This window comes from Schistocerca gregaria, chromosome 3 (genome assembly GCF_023897955.1).
Source record: "Schistocerca gregaria isolate iqSchGreg1 chromosome 3, iqSchGreg1.2, whole genome shotgun sequence".
Classification (NCBI taxonomy): Eukaryota; Metazoa; Arthropoda; class Insecta; order Orthoptera; family Acrididae; genus Schistocerca; species Schistocerca gregaria.
The window spans coordinates 955353943-955375845 of NC_064922.1; the positions used below are offsets into that span (position 1 = coordinate 955353943).

The following is a 21903-nucleotide window of genomic DNA, read 5'->3' on the forward strand; positions in this document are numbered from 1 at the left end:
TTAGAGCGTGCAAGTGCTTGAATTTGCGGGGGCAGCGATCCCATTGGCTAACTTCAAACTTAAGTAACTCAGAAACGGAGCAACATAGCCAATTTTTTTCTTGACACTTATTGTTTATCAGCACAATGTCCCCTCTAATATCGTGACTACCTTTATGTCATGTTGTGCCGTCTGTTATACAGCATTGTTAGATGCGTTTTCGCTTGCTGTTATAAGTATTTCCGAAGAGAGCATTTTAAGAGTTACTAATCCGTATTTTTTTTTTAATTTAAATTAGGCTACATCAAGCAATCTGACACATGTAGTTAACCTTCCCACAAGCTGCCTCACCCCACGATTGTCAGTTTTGCTACGTTACTGTTAATAAATTTCTCTTCATCCGGTACTAGCAAGGAGGTAGATTGGTACTACTCGTAAGCTGCGTATTTTTGTATTGATAGGTTGGCAGCGTGTATACTATCAGATCTCAGATGTTTCTTAACTTTGTTTGTTTGTAGCCGTTTGTTTATATTGCCATGAAGTTTTCAAACAAGAAGTTTTGTTTGTGTTTGAATGACTAGAATGTATAGAACTCCAAAGCTGCCCATGTTTATCGTTGCAGGACTAACCGGCGAAACATATATAAATTTTATTTTCTGTAGTTTCGCACAATATTATTTATAGTGTTGTTGATGCATTATATTAAGAATAGTCATTGTAATTTTTTACAACGTCTTTGTAATGAACCCATTTATTTATTGATTTACTTTATTTTGTTTGTCGCTGGTTTGACAGTTTTTATAGTAAGTTCAGAGTCTACTAGTGCGTCCATTCTCTTTTCGACATTTTCGTCAGAGTTTTTACGGCCGTCTCAATTAAATGATTTTTTTATTATTGCGTGATGAACTTAAAGACTTGATGACACCAATTTCTTTCAGAAACGAAGTGTTGGTAGTTTCATCTTGTATAGTAATGTGTATTTGAATTTGCTTACACTTGTGTGACATCTAAATAAAGCGATGGACAAGAGTGAGTCTTTTAGTGCCATAGTGAGAAGCCGATAAATAAAAGAAAACTCATTTTACTAAGTTTTGATGCACCACTCTATATCTATTGTCTACAATCTGACATGTACTGTGAGAACCTAACATCACATGGTAAGTGTTATTTGTTGTTGATGTTTTTATGATTGTTTAGAGTGAATTGTTTGAAACAATTGTGTATTTTGGAAGCATGATGAAAGAAAAAAATCCCATTGTACTAGCGTTCAGTAGGGATGCTAGGAGTTATATAATAATAGCAAATATGAGTGTTTTGATGGTAAATGCCAATAAAAATGTGTGATGTAAGTAGAAATTTAATAGAAACCAACTTCAGTTTTTTTTTTCCTTTCTTTAGCTGTAACAAGCACAATGTTTTTGGAACATGTGATTATCGTATCGACATTTTAACGAGGTAAATGAATGAAACTTGCTGCATTTATTCCAAATGATGACCACCGACCGTGGTCGGCGATAATTACATTGAATGAAACATTTACTCAAGTACACGTCCTTAAAATTACTCCAAATCTAAATGAATTCATGCAAAGCTTAAACCAGCTTGTGATTGTTGATACTTTTCATTGTACAATTGTTATCCAGGTTTCTGAGTTTGTTTGCTTAAAGGATGGTACGCTTTTAGCTGGGATATAAAACTGTGCTCTCTGATTTGTTTCAGTAGATGTGTTGTACAAACATTTTCATTGCTTAACGTTATGGCACCAGTCAAATTGTAAACTCATTTTTGCGGGAAAGCTGTCATGATTCCAAATTGATTGGGTCTAGTGAAAAAACGGAGCCATTGGTTTATTGTTTGAAGTGTGATTACATATATTATGTAGATTGCATCTGGAATATTTTTGTTTGTATGTTTCAGTTGTAGATATTGGTCATGGGGATACTGGTCAGTAGTACAGCTCTGGGTCTTGGTTTTATTCAAATGTGACGGTTTGACTGTTAGTTGATGAAACTAGCAAATGTTTATGTAAGATAATTGATCTGAAGGATAGTCTGATATCTACATTTAATCCTTATGTAATGCACTTGGAATAATCTTTTATTTTTTTGTGGACAAGATTGTATTTTATTGCATATTTTGTACACATATCGTACATAAACTATGAGATGTAAGGAGGGTTACTACATATCTCTTACCTTTGAATGCAATTTGAATAGAATGTCAGTTTATTGTTTGGTTAAATTAATGACTTTCTGCAGTTCTTTGAATTTTGTTGTGTAGCGTCACTAATGGTCATTAATTTGTAGGTCTCATGTTTGCAAAAATACCCCTTCAGTTACAGAATGAATCCTTGTTACAGCAGTGGCATATGCATTGCTTTGGCTCTTCCCAGGAGATTAAAACTGTGTGACAGACAATGACTTGAAAATGAGAACTTTCTTTTTGTGGCTTCTGGGCATACCAATGGAATTCTGAAGCAAGCCATTAGAATTGTTACCAGTAGATGTGATCAGCACACAGGTAGTATGGAGATACTTTCTGAACTCAAAGGGAATCCCTGGAGGGAAGACGAAGATCTCTTCATGAAACATTATTGAGGAAATTTAGAGAACCAGAATTTGATGCTCACTGCAGAACAATTTTACTGCCACCTACATTTCATGTAAGGGCCACAAATATAAGATATAAATTAAGGCTCTTACAGAGACATATAGATGTTCGGTTTCTCCCGGGCTCTGTATGCGAGTGGAACAGCTAAGGAAATGACTTAGTGGTACAAGGTACCCTCCGCCAATCACCATATGGTAGCTTGCAGAGTATGTAAGCAGATGTAGATCCGTGCATAACTATCCAGGTATCACTCAAAACCCATCCTTCAACTTTGCCAGGACCTCTTTCCAGCATTCTGAACTTTGCAGGTCTCCTGCATGCCTTTCAAGATTAGCACTTCCATCCTGAAGTGTATGTTCTGCAAAGTGTTAGAGTTTGTTAGAAACTTGAAAAGTAAGAGAGAGGTAATGGAAGAACTGAAGCTGTGAGCTCAGTTAGTAAGAGCATTCTAATTTCTTAGACTTTCCGGTGATTCAGTGTCATCTCATGGAATCAGGTGTCCCGCTGGTGATCTGCCTGTTCCCAACACAATATTTTAACGTCGTAACATGGCTTCTTTGCATGTGTTTACAGCTGCTGGAAATAGCTGATTTGGGAAGATGCTGACCACCGGCAGTACACCCAATTCCATGAAATGACTCAGTAAGAGTATTACCAATGAAAATCAAGATTCTGACTTCAAGTCTGATCTGGTACAGAGTGTTAATCTCTTAGGAAATGCTGCATAAGCCATTCTCCTAGTTGTGTACTGGCATATATCATCAGTTTTCTTAAGCAGTTGAAATACTGTAGAACTTTTTGAATAAAATCATATTGGGAATTATGCTACATTATTCTATACAACTAAATGAAAACTTTTGACAAAAAGCAAACTGTTTGATTGTGTGGTTCAGATATCTAGCTGCTGGAAGCAAGTTGTTGATTTGTTGCTGCCTGCCAATTACCCTCTAGAGTAGCACAAGCTATGACTGACTATGTGCTCACATAACCCCATCGTCTCAGGCAACTGGACAATCCATTCTGAAAATTCTTGCTTTTTGTTCGTAACTCATATTTAGTTAAAAAAAAAAAAAGTTTGGTCTGATGCCCCAGTTATTCAAATTTAGAACCACCATAATGCCTGCATATTTATACTAAAAACATTTGTATACATATATATTAGTTTTGATATTCTTAATATTTTAGTTGGTGAAACGAACTGTTCAGTTCTACACTCCTGGAAATTGAAATAAGAACACCGTGAATTCATTGTCCCAGGAAGGGGAAACTTTATTGACACATTACTGGGGTCAGATATATCACATGATCATACTGACAGAACCACAGGCACATAGACACAGGCAACAGAGCATGCACAATGTCGGAACTAGTACAGTGTATATCCACCTTTCGCAGCAATGCAGGCTGCTATTCTCCCATGGAGACGATCGTAGAGATGCTGGATGTAGTCCTGTGGAACGGCTTGCCATGCCATTTCCACCTGGCGCCTCAGTTGGACCAGCGTTCGTACTGGACGTGCAGACCGCGTGAGACGACGCTTCATCAAGTCCCAAACATGCTCAATGGGGGACAGATCCGGAGATCTTGCTGGCCAGGGTAGTTGACTTACACCTTCTAGAGCACGTTGGGTGGCACGGGATACATGCGGACGTGCATTGTCCTGTTGGAACAGCAAGTTCCCTTGCTGGTCTAGGAATGGTAGAACGATGGGTTCGATGACGGTTTGATGTACCGTGCACTATTCAGTGTCCCCTCGACGATCACCAGAGGTGTACGGCCAGTGTAGGAGATCGCTCCCCACACCATGATGCCGGGTGTTGGCCCTGTGTGCCTCGGTTGTATGCAGTCCTGATTGTGGCGCTCACCTGCACGGCGCCAAACACGCATACGACCATCATTGGCACCAAGGCAGAAGCGACTCTCATCGCTGAAGACGACACGTTTCCATTTGTCCCTCCATTCACGCCTGTCGCGACACCACTGGAGTCGGGCTGCACGATGTTGGGGCGTGAGCGGAAGACGGCCTAACGGTGTGCGGGACCGCAGCCCAGCTTCATGGAGACGGTTGCGAATGGTCCTCGCCGATACCCCAGGAGCAACAGTGTCCCTAATTTGCTGGGAAGTGGCGGTGCGGTCCCCTACGGCAATGCGTAGGATCCTACGGTCTTGGCGTGCGTCGCTGCGGTCCGGTCCAAGGTCGACAGGCACGTGCAGCTTCTGCCGACCACTGGCGACAACATCGATGTACTGTGGAGACCTCACACCCCACGTGTTGAGCAATTCGGCGGTACGTCCACCCGGCCTCCCGCATGCCCACTATACGCCCTCACTCAAAGTCCGTCAACTGCACATACGGTTCACGTCCACGCTGTCGCGGCATGCTACCAGTGTTAAAGACTGCGATGGAGCTCCGTATGCCACGGCAAACTGGCTGACACTGACGGCGGCGGTGCACAAATGCTGTGCAGCTAGCGCCATTCGATGGCCAACACCGCGGTTCCTGGTGTGTCCGCTGTGCCGTGCGTGTGATCATTGCTTGTACAGCCCTCTCGCAGTGTCCGGAGCAAGTATGGTGGGTCTAACACACCGGTGTCAATGTCTTCTTTTTTCCATTTCCAGGAGTGTATTTTACAGTAGCTCAAATACTTAAAAGAAACTAGTGATATATACCCATTACGCAGTACACTTAAAACTAATGTGGTGCTTCCTGCAGATTAACACTGTGTACCAGATTAGTTATGTTCATGTTTAACTGGGTAGCGTCATACACTAGAGAATGGTACTCCAGTTTATGGAGTTTCTAGTGTTGCATGTGTGATTAAGTTTTTGTACATTTTAGACAAATACTTTTATTTTATTTTCTTTGAAGTTTTTGTAATTTAGTCTTATATCACACTTGTTTCATGATATTTGTGTACTGATGCTAAATGCATATATCTCAAACACCCAAGCAGTTCTGTTATCGTCAGCAAATTGCCTGAAGTGTTTTGTTTGCTTGTTTTGAGTCCTATTTAACAAGAGTAAAACAGTGAAAACTATTAAGATATGAAAAACACTAATGTGGTAAATATGTCATACACATCATAGACGAGTTCATGTATATGTTGTGTAGCGCAAATTTTTTAATGTGGTTTGACTACTGAATCAGATTTGCTGTTTTATTATTGAAGTTTTTGTTTTCAAGAATTGCTGTCCTGCTCTTGGTTCTGTGGGCTGTAAATAAAATTAAATATCATCATCATCACCATCTCTTTTATACTGGTCAGTTATTGAAAATATGTTACAAAATGTTGATCTATATTAAAAAGGGGTGCTGTAATTATGTGGTAGCTTGTTGTTAGTGCGGATGCACTTTCACTAATTCAATTGTTTAAAACAAGTTACTCCACTTTGTGGGCAGCATCTGTTCTCTATTCATGAAATCTGTGGTTCATCAGGTCTGTTTCACCTGTAATTTATTGCTCTCCATGAAGCATCATCAGTAAAGCAGGTATAGAGATAAAGCAGTAGCTTCACTTCCAGTGCTGCTGGATGTGTGTGGAAATATCCCCTACTGGTCCCCTGATATAAAGGGCCTAACATTGGTATGAATTAAGTAATAAAGTGGATATTCCACATATTAAGTATTTCTAATACCTGGCCTCAAATTATGTTCAGGTCAAACACTGAAAAAATATTTTATTTGTGACTCTGACATCTGTTAATAGGAAAATCTTGCTAAAATGTATTAGGACTGTTTATTTTTTGAAGGATCTTATTTAGTAAAGAATGCCATAATTGTTAATATAATTAAGCTACACTAATATTTAGTATTGCAGGTTTAATCAGGTAAATGTTTTGTATGTGGACAGTGTCCTGTAAGGACGTAAAGACAGCACTTCGATTTTTAACAGTTAAATTAGTAAGAAGTTAATCATGTAATTTAACAATTTTGTGCTGTGAATGTTATCAGTAAATAATAAAAAGATCAACTAATTGGTTTATACATTCAGTAAGCATTATGTGGCAAACAACTTCCTTCATTAGGTGAAAAGGTGATTACTTAATGTATGAGCTGAAAATCTGCATATGCTTCCATAAGAGTACGTAAATTTGTCTCTCTCTCTCTCTCTCTCTCTCTCTCTCTCTCTCTCTCTCTCTCTCTCTCTCTCACACACACACACACACACACACACACACACACACACACACACACTCACACTCTCTCTCTGTCGTCAGAAAATGTAACTTTTGGTTGTAAACTCTATGTAGATAACTTAAGATATGCTCATTTACCATACTTACATTTTTTGTAGTTGTTACAACAATATACAATCTAATATAGCATTGGTGGATATGTGAGTACTGATTTTTTGTAATTTATTATCTCTGTCTTTGTTTCTTCATTAAGCATTATCAAAACTGTTGAGTTTCAATTTCTATCTCTACTGTATCTAGGACTAACAAGTAATTATTTTATTCAGCATAGGAGAATCTCATTATTGTTTTCATTATTACATGTTACTATCTTTTTTCTTAAATTGATACATCTCATTTACAGTTTTCATTGTTTAAAATATTTGTTATGTTGAATATACAGGGTTTCATAGGTTGCTTAATACATTTTAAATTCATTTGTTGATGGTTATGTTGGACTTAGTAACCATTTTCAGGTGCTATGCAGGAAATGGAAAAACTAAATACTTCATTTACCATTAGGTTAGTGTTTACTGCATTTCGTACTTTTTCCACAGCCTTCTGACAAGAGGGCGATCAACATTTATCACAAGTTAATAACTTGAATGCAACATGTTGATGTTCCACAATAATATTTACTAGTTCATTATGAACTGGCTTTTGGCTTCTTTTTCCATCATCAGATAACTTAGTGTTGCACAGACAGTCTACACAGCTTCAGTGAGAACTCATAGCTGCGCAAAGAATGCTGTACAATCTACTTGTTTATTGTCATTAAAATATCATGAACAGAAGATAAAATAATGGCTTGGAGACAGACAACTATTCGCATCACAAAGGAAGTCTAGGCAAGTAGGTAAATATATAAAAAAAGCAGTGATGAATCTTGACCCATCTTGAAATTTCTGGTCCTAAACAGAAAAAAATATGCATGCACACATTCTCCCAATCCCGTGACTGCAGAAGAGTAAAAGCTTGAAACCTGAACCATAATTTTCAAATTCTTGTGTATGTACATATAGGCTAATTGGTGCACTTTCTACAAGGTGAGTGATTGCTTCTCGTCATTTCATTATAAATTGAAATTGATTGTTATAGAGAATGTTTCATAGTTAACTACTTGTATATGAGGAATTTAGGTGATCAATGTTTTTTATATCTCATGTTGCATATTTAACAAATAATATGTGAGAAAAAGTCTTCAAATTTTTGGTGAAAAACAACTGCCATTATTTGTTGATAACAGTTAAAAGTCACTAGAGCTGTTTAGTATTATTGTCATTGTTGTGTTGCTAACATTTATAATAAATATGTGTTTTGATGTGTCTTATCTACAGTAATTTTTCATGCTAATTTACAGCACGCAAATTTTGTTTTGTTCGCCCTACCACTACCCAAGAAACATTTAGAATTCACCCTACATTTATTGTCCCTGTGAACATGTTTGTGACCTCACTTGTGAATATCATGTGTAAAAACAAATTAAAAAAAAAAAAAAAAACTTGAAATTCTTCGAAAAGAGAGAATGAAGTAAAAGACATATTTGCTTAAATATTCATTATTTTTTAAACAGATCACAATTTTTTAAGATCTTTTTATTACATCTATGACAGTAAACGCATGCTAAATTTCTCAGGGTGTAGTAATGTGATGATAAAAATGGTTTATTGTACGAATGACAGAAAAGTATTTAGCCGTATGTATTGATGTTTTTTATAATTTTGCTTACATTTAGTGTGACAAAAGTTAAATGTATAGTTTTTTTGAATGTGTAAATTACACTCAATTGTGGTCCTGAATATATGTTACTTCAGGCATAGCTGTCCAACTGAAAAGTTTCGGCATTCAATAATAAGGCTATTATAGATTGAAACCTTATGTATTCAGATGATGGACCAAATTAAATAAATAAACGTGTATTAACTGTGTTTTCAGTTAAAACAAATATTTGGTTTTTATTCTTTCCAGATACCATACATCATTTGGAACAACTACCATTCCGTTCCAGAGAATTAAACATTTTGAAGCCTCGTCAAGCTTTTCTCCATTTCCAGTGTTGTCAGTGTGGAAATTGGTATCAGCATAAAGGTTCTCTCAGTCGACATCTTAGATTAGAATGTGGAAAAGAACCACTATTCAGTTGTTCGTTATGTTCGTACAAATCAAAACAGAAACATGATGTAAAGAGACACTTTCTTAAAAAACATATGAAACATTAAAATTGTGGTATCCTCTGCCATTTCTTGTATTGCTGCATTAATTTGATACAGTTGTTCTGGAAAAGTGATTGTAATTGGAAAGAATGTGTCAGATCTTTTTGCTTATGCAGTTGTATCTTAAAAAACAATGACTTCTTAAGAAATTATGGTTATGATGTGCACTTTCATAACTTGTAACATAATCATGAAATGAAGTCTGCATAATTTTTTCACGTACACAGTTGAACAATTTGGTGGCAGATGGGATTCATAATGGAGGATGAACTACCAGATGTCAGATAAATTTTGTGTCCTCCTTTCACTCTTTTGTGCTTTTCAGAATCTGATTTTTTGTCATTTTTTTTGTTTCACCAAATAAAAATAGAGTTACTAACCGTATACCCTTGCATACAGGACCTCTTTGAAAATGTTTTCCACACAAGAAACTTATCATTTGTCCCCCCCCCCCCCCCCCTCACTTGTTTCTCCCTCATACACTTTCAGCTAAGTCAGTTTTCACTGCTAATTGTGATTCAAGCTGTACACAAATCTTGCTCTTGATTGATGCCCCAAACGGCCACTAATTATTGTAATACAACAAACTGTATAGAAATCTTTCAGTTGCAATTCCTCTAGCACCCATCTCCGCTTGGTGCCCCCAAGCATATTTTATATTCACGAGAAATTGTATTCTGTAGTCATGAAATCATCTAATTTTTTTTAAGTTGTTCTAGTGATGTGAACATGTTCAAGAACTATAAAGACTATTTCACACCTATGAAGACTAATCCAAATGTTATTAAAATTTCTTGGTATAATGTTGAGCAGCGCACTTGTGATGGCAAATACGTTTTTAAGGTAAGAAATGATCAACAAACAACTGTTTTATCTGTGCTTGTACCCCTGAAAGAAATATATACTGCAAGAGCAAGAAAAATAGTGCGTCTCGGTTTTCGGGAGGAATTACTGTATACTGTTATATGCTTTTACTTGTCAAGGAAGCTAAATATGAAGACATGAAGTGTATTGTGATAGGAGACACAGATTTCTATGAGAAACAACAACTCAAAAAATGAAGTTAGTTCAGGAAAATCAGAGTAAAACAGTAAGTTAAAGCAATGAGATGAACCCACTTATAACTTTTAGTTATGGTAATTTGAATCTTTATAACATTTGACTGTTATATATCTTACGGAGTATTTGATTAAAATATATTTTGAAATGATTGACTATTTATTTAATAAAATGAGAGCTATGTGGCAACATGAGTTTGTATTTGTTCAAACTATACAATGGGCTACTGTTAACGTCATGTGGCTTTAATACAAAAAATAATGTACATTTTATATGCTCTTTGTTAGTATGACATTAAAGACATGTCAACTACTCCCTACTCTACAGTCTAGCCATCTGTGGTAAACCTATCCACTCCAACACCAAAATTGTGAATGTGTACATCTCTCACCTTGCCCCTTGCGCAAGTACCACACAGATCTTAACCACAAATAAATCTCCTGGGCAGTCTCTTCATTTGACCCTCTAACCCTTGTAGGGCCTACCATGTCACCCAGCACAACCCAGGCCTTGAATACTGCACACGGGATATAACTTTTTTCAAGTTAAACTCTCAGATGTGATCATCTCTCCTTGGTATCCTTTCCACGTTCCCCACTATCCTCTTTCTTCATTTTCCAATCCTTCACAATAAACTTTGTTTATCTCACATTCCCACACCATTACCCCTACTCCACAGTTCCTATCCCAGAATCATTACAACTGGGAAAACTGCCTCGTACTCCAGCCCCACAGCTGATAAATACTGGAATATTTAAACACATGTGAAACCACCCGTGTTGTTCACCAGTTGAATGTGTTCACTGCATGGTTGTTTACAGAGCAACAACTTCACTGAATTGGACCAATGCATCAATGCATGCAGAAGAAGGGTTTGTCTTGGGACCACCAAGAATCAATTTGGTGAGCATACTCTTCAGTATGATTCAAAATACGTGTGAGACTTTATTATACAATGAGAACCATTTGTATCTTCTTACCCAGTACTAATTAGTGAACCATGGAAATGGGAACTTACTTTCTCATCTATTGTCTTACCTCTCCTTTTTCCTGGTCCGTAGGCATAGCATTCAGACTTTTCAAGTGTCCCCCCCACCATTCTCTCTCTATTTCTGTTTCTTAATTTCATTAATTTTTTTCAGTTGCAGACCTGCATTTAATCATTCTGTACCTTCCATCATCTCTAAACTTAAACTGACACAATATATATCAGTGGACTAACTTTAAACCCCAACTTCTGACAATTTCTTGTGTTTTGCTATCCAACCTTGGTGACCAGAGATGGTGGTCATATGTGTGTGAGTTGTGGCTTGATGAATGTATGTGTGTTCTCTACATTAGTAGGTGGTCTTTCGACCAAAAGCTCATATTTATACCAGTCTTTTTGTTGTGCTTGTGTGCAATTCAACATCTCCTCTGTTTTCTATTCTAAATGTGCTATTGGCAGAAATAGGAATTGCAACTTCTGATGGCAGACTTACCAGCCATTCCATCTCTTTGTGATTTTGAGCCGAAATTAATCAGTGCAATATGTCCTTTTCTAACAAGTCAGTCAAAACATGCCATGTTAATGAACACAATTTGTTTTAAAGATTTCAAACAAGTGATCCCTGTGACTAGAGTCCAAGTTTGTTTTTTCATTTTTGTTGTGGACTTGTGTAGTTCTTGAAACAGAGCTTGCAGTTGTTGACCACCTGCTGGAACCTATCATTGTCCTAAACATTGTGAATGTAGCAGCATATTACGTTCTCCAGAACATCCCATTCCTTTCGTAGAATGCCCTCCTGACACAAAGAGGCATGATGCACCACTGCACTTTTACCAAGATACCTGAATCAGAATAACAAAGATATTGGCAGTTGAGCAAGGAAGGGGGACATGTTGATTTGCCATTACACACAGTTGCAGTATGGTTTTGGTAGCAGCGGCTATGTGGATATGCACTGAGTAGGTTCATACATTCCCTCTAAATGTGCACTATTGAGTTCACTTTGCAGGATCCCAGCAGCCTTATCACTTTCTTAAGCCATTTCACAGCTTGTGTACTGCATTCTGGAAAAGAAACATACTGCACGAGAAACAAATGTAAGAATAAATCACAACAATTATGTACCGTGATCATTGTCTGCAACTTACTGCTAGGTGGCAGTTAGCAGAACAATATGACAACTGTGCACAGAACAGATGCTGCAACCAAACTCGTGCTCCGATTTGTTGTTGCTGTGGTAGCTGACGGTAAACAACTAAATGTCAATTACTTTGTTATTCTGGTATAGCAGAGGCAGCAACAGAAGATCCCTGACAGGTAATGGAGCTCTTGCTGGCTGTCAATTGTTAAGCTCTGGTGGTTGCAGGCAAAAACACGGTACCGCAGCGCAGTGTCTGAGACACTGCGTTGCTGATTGACAGTTGGATTTGATAATATTGAACTTGCAAAATGTAGTTATATTTCCAAATAAGCTGTAGAATATTTCAGAATAGATGAATGTGCCAGGTCTGTTGCTGGCTGCACTGCAGTATTTTGCACTAGCAAGACAATGACGAGAGAAAACAGTGTCTCACCCTGAGTGGTAATCGTGGTAACATTGTGTGAGCACAAGGGAGAGTAGACCTGAGACAAATGGAGATTTGGGCTGTTCCTGAAAGTGTGCTTGGATAGCCGAAATGGTTAAGGGGACTGCTCTTGACAGGTGGGAAATAACGGTTTTTAGTCCCAGTTTGGCATAAATTTTCATTTGTTTCGATGAAATACTCTATAGCGGATGCTATCAGATCTGTAGAACATAAACACTCATGAGCAATTAAATTAGACATAGCTACTAACTTCCCCTCCCTTTTGTCTTAATGGATTCACGACATATTATGTTGCGGACTCTGTGAAAGACTGATAGCCATGGGTAGCCATCTTGATTCCAAAACCATTCAACTGCCATCTACAAGTCACAGACATATCACATGATGGCATCCTAGAATATTCTCAACAGAAGTAAGGTCTGTTAAAGTGAGGGGCCACACAAGCACCCCCATATCCACGGAGGGTTTCTAAAACTATTCTCACACAATCGTGGACTGTTAGAATGGAGCACTTGCTTGCTGAAAGTGGAAGTCACCAAAATGGTTCTGTAAGTGAACAAATGTTTTTGCAGATCAGATAGCAAAGTGATGTGTCCTTTGCTGGTGAAATACATTGGCAGATGAATCAAGCCCACTTTTACTCCTGTGTAATCACTACTCACACAAAAATACCCCCGCCATCTGCCTGAAAGGTGTACCTGACTGGCAGTCAAGGTGCATCAGCTCATGTGGTTTCTAAGCACTTTGTACTTGACATTTATGAACCTGTACCACAATTCCACTGTCTACATGGTCTTTTCTATGCTTCATGCCTCCAGTGGCTGTTTTCCTTTGCCCATTCCAATCTATGTGCCCTGTAGAATTTCTGGAAGTTGTGTCAAGGTTTGTAAATGTTAAGCATCTGTTGGGACACCCACCGCTATGCGGTTGTGGATGGTACAGTTTCTCACCAATTGCTGTTGTCTCGTATTGAAATGCTGAGCGAATAACTGCACTGTGGCCCATGTTATCGGCTATGACAATCTATAGTATTCAGTGGCAACCCCTGTCAACAACACATTGTTGCCCCTTGTCTTTGACTTGAGCCATTACATTTTTCTGTGTGTTGAGATATTTGTAGTACGTCCTTGGCAATGTGTAGTGTAAAAACACTGCTTCCTCAACCTGATAGTGGTGCAACAAAATATATCATCATACATCATGTCCGTCCTGTCTTCACACGTGGTGCGGATTTCCAATAGCAGGTCTGACAGTGCGCCAGTCATATAATGTGCCAATCTATTCCATTGCCTGTGGCAACAGGCTTGCTCTCTCCAACCCAACTGAAATCTCTAAATGAATTGAGTACATGGGAATCAGTTGCTAGAGAGGGTGAGCGAAACCCTGTTCCAAGGTCCATATCATAACCAGCTTTCTGCCTGAAGATTTGTTTGCAAGCACATGAAGAATATCTAGTGCATCTCAAATTTCACATGAGAGGAATGAAGAGTATCTACAGTGGTGCTTGAATTCATAATTAAATTAATTTCATTTCATTATATCATTTAAGATTTCTGTTGTTATTAATGTTTAAATAACTAGGTAAATAATTCAACTAAGGATTATTGCATTGAATTTCTGGAGTTACTGCCAGTTGGTGCTACATGGATTAATCATATTTTTGTTTCTTATTGTATAAATTTTTCGGAAAAGGTTGTTGATTGTCAAATTTTGTTCCTTATGTCACACTTTCCATTGACCTGCAATTTCTAAAGTTCCTTGACAAAGTGAATGGTACAAACCCTTATCAAGTAATCAATATTTAAGTTTTGTATGATTTTTTTTTCCCTCCACATCTGATTTCTTTCCCAAGCCACCTCTCGCTATGTTCAGGCTCAGGTAATCCAGTTGACCAGTGATCATGTTGACAAAGCTGTAAACTCTAACATTCCGTACCATCTAAGTAAACTGGTGTAGCAATGCGCAACAGTCACATATTTCAGTTTCACTTGATTGAGGTACAATTCAGCCCTGTTAATATAAACAGGTTATACTTCTAATGTCACATGTAACCTAATACCCTTTCATGATAATTGGGGAAAAAAAAAACAAGTGTTTACGTGCCATATATTATCAAACTGGAATCATTTGTAATAAAAAGTCAGTTATATGTATATGTGGCAGTGGTGAAACTGTTTAAATGACCTGTAACTCATTTCAGAATAATATTTGGAATAAGTTGCTGTATCCGTCAAGAGATATAAAAGATGTAGTTTCAAAAGTAAAGTGGCTATAATGTCGTCGCGGAAGGCATTAGTATGTGAGGGCAGTACTGTGCTGTATTATGGTGCTGTTTAAGGGAAATGGGACTTGCTTGGTCAAGCTATGTGTGGGTTCTCTCTCTCTCTCTCTCTCTCTCTCTCTCTCTCTCTCTATCTATCTATCTATCTATCTATCTTTTAATACAAATGTTATCAACACCTTAAATTTCTCACATTGAGAGTCATCACTGGATACTTAAAGCAAACAAAAGTCACTCACAGTCCCTCCCCCCAATACATTTTCATTTATACAACTTGTACATCATTTGTGAAGTTAGAGAGCTGATTTTGGCAAAAGAAAATTATTAAATTATTTGTAATCTCATGTTTTCTGCATCAGTTTGGTGCATTTGTTGTTTCTTCATCAGTGTTTCTTAATTTGGAGTTTAGGTGTCCCGAGTGACATTTGACACTTTTATTCTATACTCAGATTGTAACGTCATCCATCATGATGTGGCAGTTCAGCTCATAAGTTTCTCATCGTTATAGTACTAAGTTAGTTGATAAGATGTGTCTTATATATAATACACTTTCAAGGTAATTTGCAAAATGCTGGTGAATTGAATGGGTAAGTAAACAGGTAGAATTTCAAAGTTTCCCAGCAGATTGAAACTAGGTGCTGGTCTGAGACTTGGACCTGGACACCTGTCTTTCACAGGGTCTACACAGTATAATACTATCCAGAGATGTGTCCTACTGTGCCTCACATCTTCTGTCTGCCAGTGCTTCTTTTCTAACAAACTGAAACTGTGTGCTGTGCCTTCTGAACTTGGTGTTTATTTTTATTTTTGTGTGTAATGATGACTTTTGCAAGTATCATGTAGTTTACAAAGAAATAGTATGTATCACATTTGTGTACAAATGTTAATACACAACATAACTAGTTACAAATGTTAACACACACTGCAGCTTAAGAGTTCTTTCAGTGACTAAAGACATTTATATGCAAGAAAAGATTTTAATTTTGTTTTAAATGGGTCCTCAGTATGTGCTCTTATGGACTGTGGCAGTTTGTTGTACCACATTGAAACCACAGATATGTATACTGTGGTCTGTTGCTTTAAACTTTATTCCTTGCTGTATTAACTATGCTAATTTCTTGTGTTATGATTATGTACATCATAACATTTGGATTTATCACCCTGTCAAAACACACAGACACACCCACACACTTGAGTATACAGTGAGATATTTATTTTTGATAAGAACAATGCAACAGATGTCCCTGTATCCCAGACCATGTATCAGCCTAACCCCACATCTCTATTCTGTAAATAGCTTAGTGAACTTAACAAATCAGAAAATTGTCCTATAGTACACCGTTTTCAGGATTTTGTTACATACAATGTCAGACTTTTGGCTAAGCAGTTACAGTACACTTATTTTTCTGCATACAAAGTTAATATGGTTTTTCTATCAAAGATTGCCATCTGAGTGCAGACCAAGAAATTTACAGTCTTGATTGTTAGTACATGAAATTCCACAAATATTTTGTACATATCTACCTGCTTTGAACTCCAGGAACTGTGATGTTGTGGTACTCACTTTTAGGCCTAGGTCACTAAAATATTTAGTCACTCATGATCATTGTCACCATAAAACATCAGAGAGCTGTCATCAGTGTTAAGTAATTATATGGGAATAGGAAACTTGTTCAAAAATCATTTACATATACAAGAAAAAGAAATAATCCCAATATTGACCCCTGTGGCACACCTTTACGTTGCCGTTTGTTGTCACTGAATGTTAATTTTTGTTGTGCCACCTTGGTAATTTATATTTGTGTTCTGTTTATGGCATTCTGATTATGTAGATAGAAGTTCAAGAGATATTTATGTGATATTGCATGCCTTCAGTTTCTGCAGAAGTAGTTGCTTGTCTGGACCAAATGCCTTTGTGAGGTCTATAAATATGCCCACAATATTCTTTTCTTCATATGTATAGCTATAGACTTCGTGCAGAAATTCTGTGACAGCTGTTGTGGTGTTGTGATCTTTTTTGAAATCTATTTTTTTTATTTAAAAAAAAAAGGCACTAGGCAGTGCCAGCATGTAGGACTCAGTGATATTGGTCTGTAATTTGATACTTCCTCCTTTGACCTTTTTTTATGAATTTGTCTGACTTCCTTTTCAGTGCATTTGCTGTATTTTTGATGCTACAGTTGATTGCTATATCCAATTAGTTTAACCACAACATTAATGCATTTTTTAATTGCTGAGATGGAAAGGCCGTTCCAACAATTTGAGTGTTTAATTTTTTGAGCCTTAGAGCTATCTTGCTTATCTCATTCCTTTGCTTCCTCAAATTCAGAGGAGTTACCTGTTGTATTGCAGTATATTGTGTTGGATCTGTGTCTGGAATTATGGTGCCACTCGGGAAAACAAAATGCTTGTTAAGAATGTTACAGTTTTTGATCTTGTGTCAGTTGACCTTCATGTCTGATATTTATTTCTTCCCCTTCTGTGTTCATACATGACGTATGCTATTTATTAATGAGATTCCAGAAAGTGCAGCCCACATTTGCTGACTATCCTAGTGAATCAATCTTTGTTCTGTACTGGTATAATTTTCTCTGAAAATGTGACGTCTAGATGATTTGTACAGTGTACAGAGGTCATGCATTTTCTGTCTGTGTGAACATTCTGGGAGAACGTGACTCACAAAAGACAAGGATACACATTTCAGTCAAGATCTGGTATATAGGTTTAATTGTTCAGAATCTTTCATAGAGAGTATTTACCTTTTCATAAACTGCTGAGTCCTATTAGGAAATATTTGTGTGGGCATTTTACTCTTAGAATGTGTATGAAATCTTTTGTGATACTTTCACCACTCCCCATGCCTGTTAAGATTGTCATAAAGTATGTGAGTGATGATTCTGTAAGTTTATGGTGAAATAATAGTGCGCAGTCATATAATTAGTAAATCTAATTTAAAAATGTTATATGCATTTTCATAGCTTATTGAAAAGATTTGTCCACTTTGTTACAGGCGTGTCAGAGTTAATGTTCACTTGATTGTTGAAGATAGAGCATTTCATACCCAGAGCAAAATTTGTTTGTTGAGGAAGATTGCTTAATCTTTAATATGTGCATTTCCTATTTTTTTTTTTTTTTAAAAAAAAAAAGCATTTCGTTCGATGTTGAGTGTGATAATTGTGACAGAATATCATATTATCAGAAGATGATAACAGTGTGAGGATAGGTGAGAAGTGGTTACAGTAAGCTCTAGATTGTAGAGTAATTGTGTGTGTCAGCAAGGTTAGGAAACATATTGCAACTAAAAATTATATAGTATAAAAAGCCAGCTTTTGAGTACATATCTGTAGTAACTTTAAAAAAGAACTGGATGGAGAAGATGCTGTTATAATTTAGTCATGTAATGAACATGCCCCTTTACGCAATGTATTTCCTGTTCCAGAGAGAATTTTACAGAACAGATTTGTTTGTCACACTTATTTGAGATAGCTAATTTTCAATGTTGATGCATAAAAAGGTGACAAGCTGTGAAGTGTAAAAATTTTCATGAGTGCTGGCAAAATATTTATAGCATAGAGAACTGAATTATTTCTTAATTGTGCCAGAAAATCTACTTACTTTGTATGTGTATATTTCAGACCTCCTGCTGTCTCAAATGTGTTTTCGTGATCCATGGACACAAACTGCAGGATCTAAGTCTCCATATACTCGCAGATTTGAATGCACAAAGTGTGGAAAATCTTACATGCAGAAGAAAACTCTCAATAGACATGTGAAATTAGAGTGTGATAAAAAGCCGCAGTTTAGCTGTCCGTATTGCCCACATCGGTCTAAACAAAAAAGTAATCTGCAGCAGCACATAATTGCTAGGCATACTGGCCTTTGACTGTAGGCCCATGTTCAAAACAGCTTATACACTAAATTAGCCTTAGAACACTCACAAATTAATTGTGATGTGACATCATTTTCAAATTTTGTTGCATACTGTTTCTAGTTTTGTTTACGACATTCAGTTCAGTTTCCTTTTTTCTGTCACAGTTACAAAAATACTGTTAATATTAGGCTCCTGTGAAAGGCAGATCTGATTTTATTTGTATATTATTTAGTGTGATTCATGATAAGGATAAACCTTAAGTGTTCATCAGAAATAGACTCTAAAATAATGTTTGATTATGTTAACTGATATTCTATTACTTGTTGGTAGAACGACTTCATAATTAGAAATGAAAAGCACAGAATTGTGTATGTTCTATAGTACTAAATAAAAATTAAAATAATTGAAACCTTGTATGCTTGAACTATCTTTTGTTGTTGGAGTCTTAAAAGTAAATGTGTCTGATGTTCTGTTTTGGATGGTTATTAAAGTGAAGTACATTATGTACATTTATTCAGTTTTTTTATCATAATTTATGCACTTAATTTCATCTTTTTAGAGCAAGAAGTTAAACAGCATTCCTGTTTGGTTTGATTTCTTTTCTTCTTTCCATGGCATAAAGTTGAAAAATTAAAATCTCAGATGAAATGACTCATTCATTTTGCATGTGGTTGAGTTGGTGGATAGAAAATGCCAGGCAGACTGGACTGGTTTATTTAGCTAACATACATTGCATAATTTTTGAAGTGGTGCGTATATGATAGCAATGAAATACACTTATAACTGGTGTTAAGTATGTTATTTATTTGTGTAAAATGTGTTTGTTGATAAATTGATTCAAATAATACTTGATGCTACATAAACATTGGTCACATTAACTTATGGTCTAAATTATTTTCAGTGTAACTTGTTCACTCTGAGTAGGATTTACATAAAGTGAACTGTGAATTAGTACATTCAGCACTTTTATAATCCAGTTTGAGTGTTGTTGGGGGTGGGATTGGGTCTACATTTTTCTTCTCTCAGCTAGTTGAAACAGGTTGACATTTTGATTGTTTTTAACGAGGAAACGAAAGATTTTAGGCTTAATGGCCTGAAGTAAGAAAATGTTTCACTTAGAATTGCGAGGATCTAGACTCAAATAAAAGTTTTGCCATGCTATTTGACACTATCCCTCTACACTCCTAGATTCTGATATGATCTTTCGTGAGGGCCAAGGCTCAATGTGTTGTTAAGGAGAGCAAGAAAAGTTCATGGCAAGGGTGCCTGGCCTCTATCAATTGACCTACTTGTTCTACAAAAGTATTTGAAGTCATCCAGAGAATTTCCGGTGAACACAGTTGTTAACCAATAGCAGCAGTGCTGAAATAGGGGTGTCTCCAAACAATGCTCAGAGATGTTGCTCAGATGATGGCAGCAACAACTAAAGCCAATGTCAACAAGGATCTGGTGTTCCGCTGCTGCCGTGCAACTGCAGAGAGGGGCAAGTTGGACTTCAGATCCCACGTTCTTTGTCTTGCAACCACTCTTTCTCCATACAGGAGCTTGAATTGGCGCTGTCTGAGACTCTTGATACTGCACCTGGTCACAACCAGTAGCGGTACTGCAAGCTTAGACATTTCCCGACAGCATCAAAGGGAATCCTCCTCAAATGTTTTAATGTTATTTGGCAGATGGACAACTTCCCCAACTCGTGGAGAGAGGCAATCCTGATATCTCTCCTCAAGCAATGGAAGGACTGCACATGCCCCAGTAGTTACTGGAGTGTCTCCTTGACGAACTGTGTAGGAAAGTCTTTTGGAACAAGTGGTTAATTGTTGTTTGGTCTGGTTGATAGAAGCCAGGCAACTCCTTAGCTGCTCTCAGTGTGGATTCCGACGACTTCGGTCATTGTTGACAAACTGATCCTACTAGAGGCCTTTCGTGTGTAAACATCACTGTCTCGGTATATTCTTTTATATCATTAAGGTTTATGACATACTTGGAGACACAGTATTCTCATGCAACTCAGTCAATGGGGCTTTGGAGGCTTTCTCCCCATCTTCATACGGTCCTTTCTGTCTAAGTCCTTTTTTTATGTCCCGAATTAGAGACTTGTGTTGGATTGTTTTGAGTAAGACAGTGATATTCCTCAAGGCAGTGTTTTAAGTGTTAACCTCTTTGCCATGGCCATACATCAGGTCTACAGCAAGGAATCCTGTACAGTTCTCTTTATTTGTGGGTGATTTTGCTTTTTTCTGTTCCTCGTCCAGAATTGCAATGGCGACTCATCAGTTGCAACTTACAGTGCGGAGGTTAGAGGAGTGGGTTGCAAAGACGTATTCTCAGTTTTTTGCAGATAAGTTCCTTTCATACTTTTAATTTACCTGGCTTGCGTATGAAGGACATTATTATACATTTGGAAAACTCAGTGAAGTTTTTAGACATCATTTTTTACTTCAAACTGTCATGGTTCCCATACCTGAGAGACCTGAAAGCCAGAACTCAGAAGGCACTAAATATCGTAAAGTGCCTTTGCCACATGCCTTGGGGAGCAGATGCTCACAGGACCAGCCCCATACACAGTCTCTGTGCCGAGGTTGGGGAGCTGCCTCTCACCATCCAGCGGCAGCTCTTCGTGGTGCGTTAGGCATGTAAGTTTCTCGCAGCTCTGACTTCACTTGCATACCATACTGTCTGTAAAAAAGGTTACTGATTTTCAAAGATAGTGTACATGATGCCCTTTTAATGTTTTCCTTGTTTTTCAGATGCTGGAAGGTTATGCAACTCTGCCACGCTGCAGACTTCCCACGGACAGCCTGCTGAAATGCCTAGTGACTCTTCTTTGACACAACATTTCTATTATACAAAGTCCAGTCTCTCTCTCTCTCTCTCTCTCTCTCTCTCTCTCTCTCTCTCTCACACACACACACACACACACACACACACACACACACACACTAAACAACTAGTGAAACTATGCAACCTCAGATGACAAACATCAGAATTTATCAATATGAGTGTTAGCCTCCAATGGGTGAGCAAATAGCATTAACGATGTCATTTTGTTGTTTGGTTAGGGGGAGAGGACAGAATTCCAAGCATAAAAAAAGCAAAAACCACCTCCTCTTTTTATAGGGTTACTTGCTAATTTAATTCTC

General features: G+C 37.4%; 1 long non-coding RNA gene across 4 annotated transcripts; it reads left to right on the top strand.

The window, feature by feature from the left end:
* The first annotated feature begins 424 nt into the window (after window positions 1–424).
* On the top strand, window positions 425–21643 carry LOC126355931 (uncharacterized). Of its 4 annotated transcripts, XR_007565554.1 has the most exons (5): window positions 425–1136; window positions 2339–2641; window positions 7449–7621; window positions 8734–10940; window positions 18528–21643. It is a non-coding gene; the product is annotated as an uncharacterized LOC126355931 (long non-coding RNA). The 4 variants fall into 4 exon arrangements; XR_007565555.1 differs by lacking the exon at window positions 2339–2641 and having other exon boundaries at window positions 436–1136; XR_007565553.1 differs by lacking the exons at window positions 2339–2641; window positions 7449–7621 and having other exon boundaries at window positions 456–1136.
* The last annotated feature ends 260 nt before the right edge of the window (window positions 21644–21903 follow it).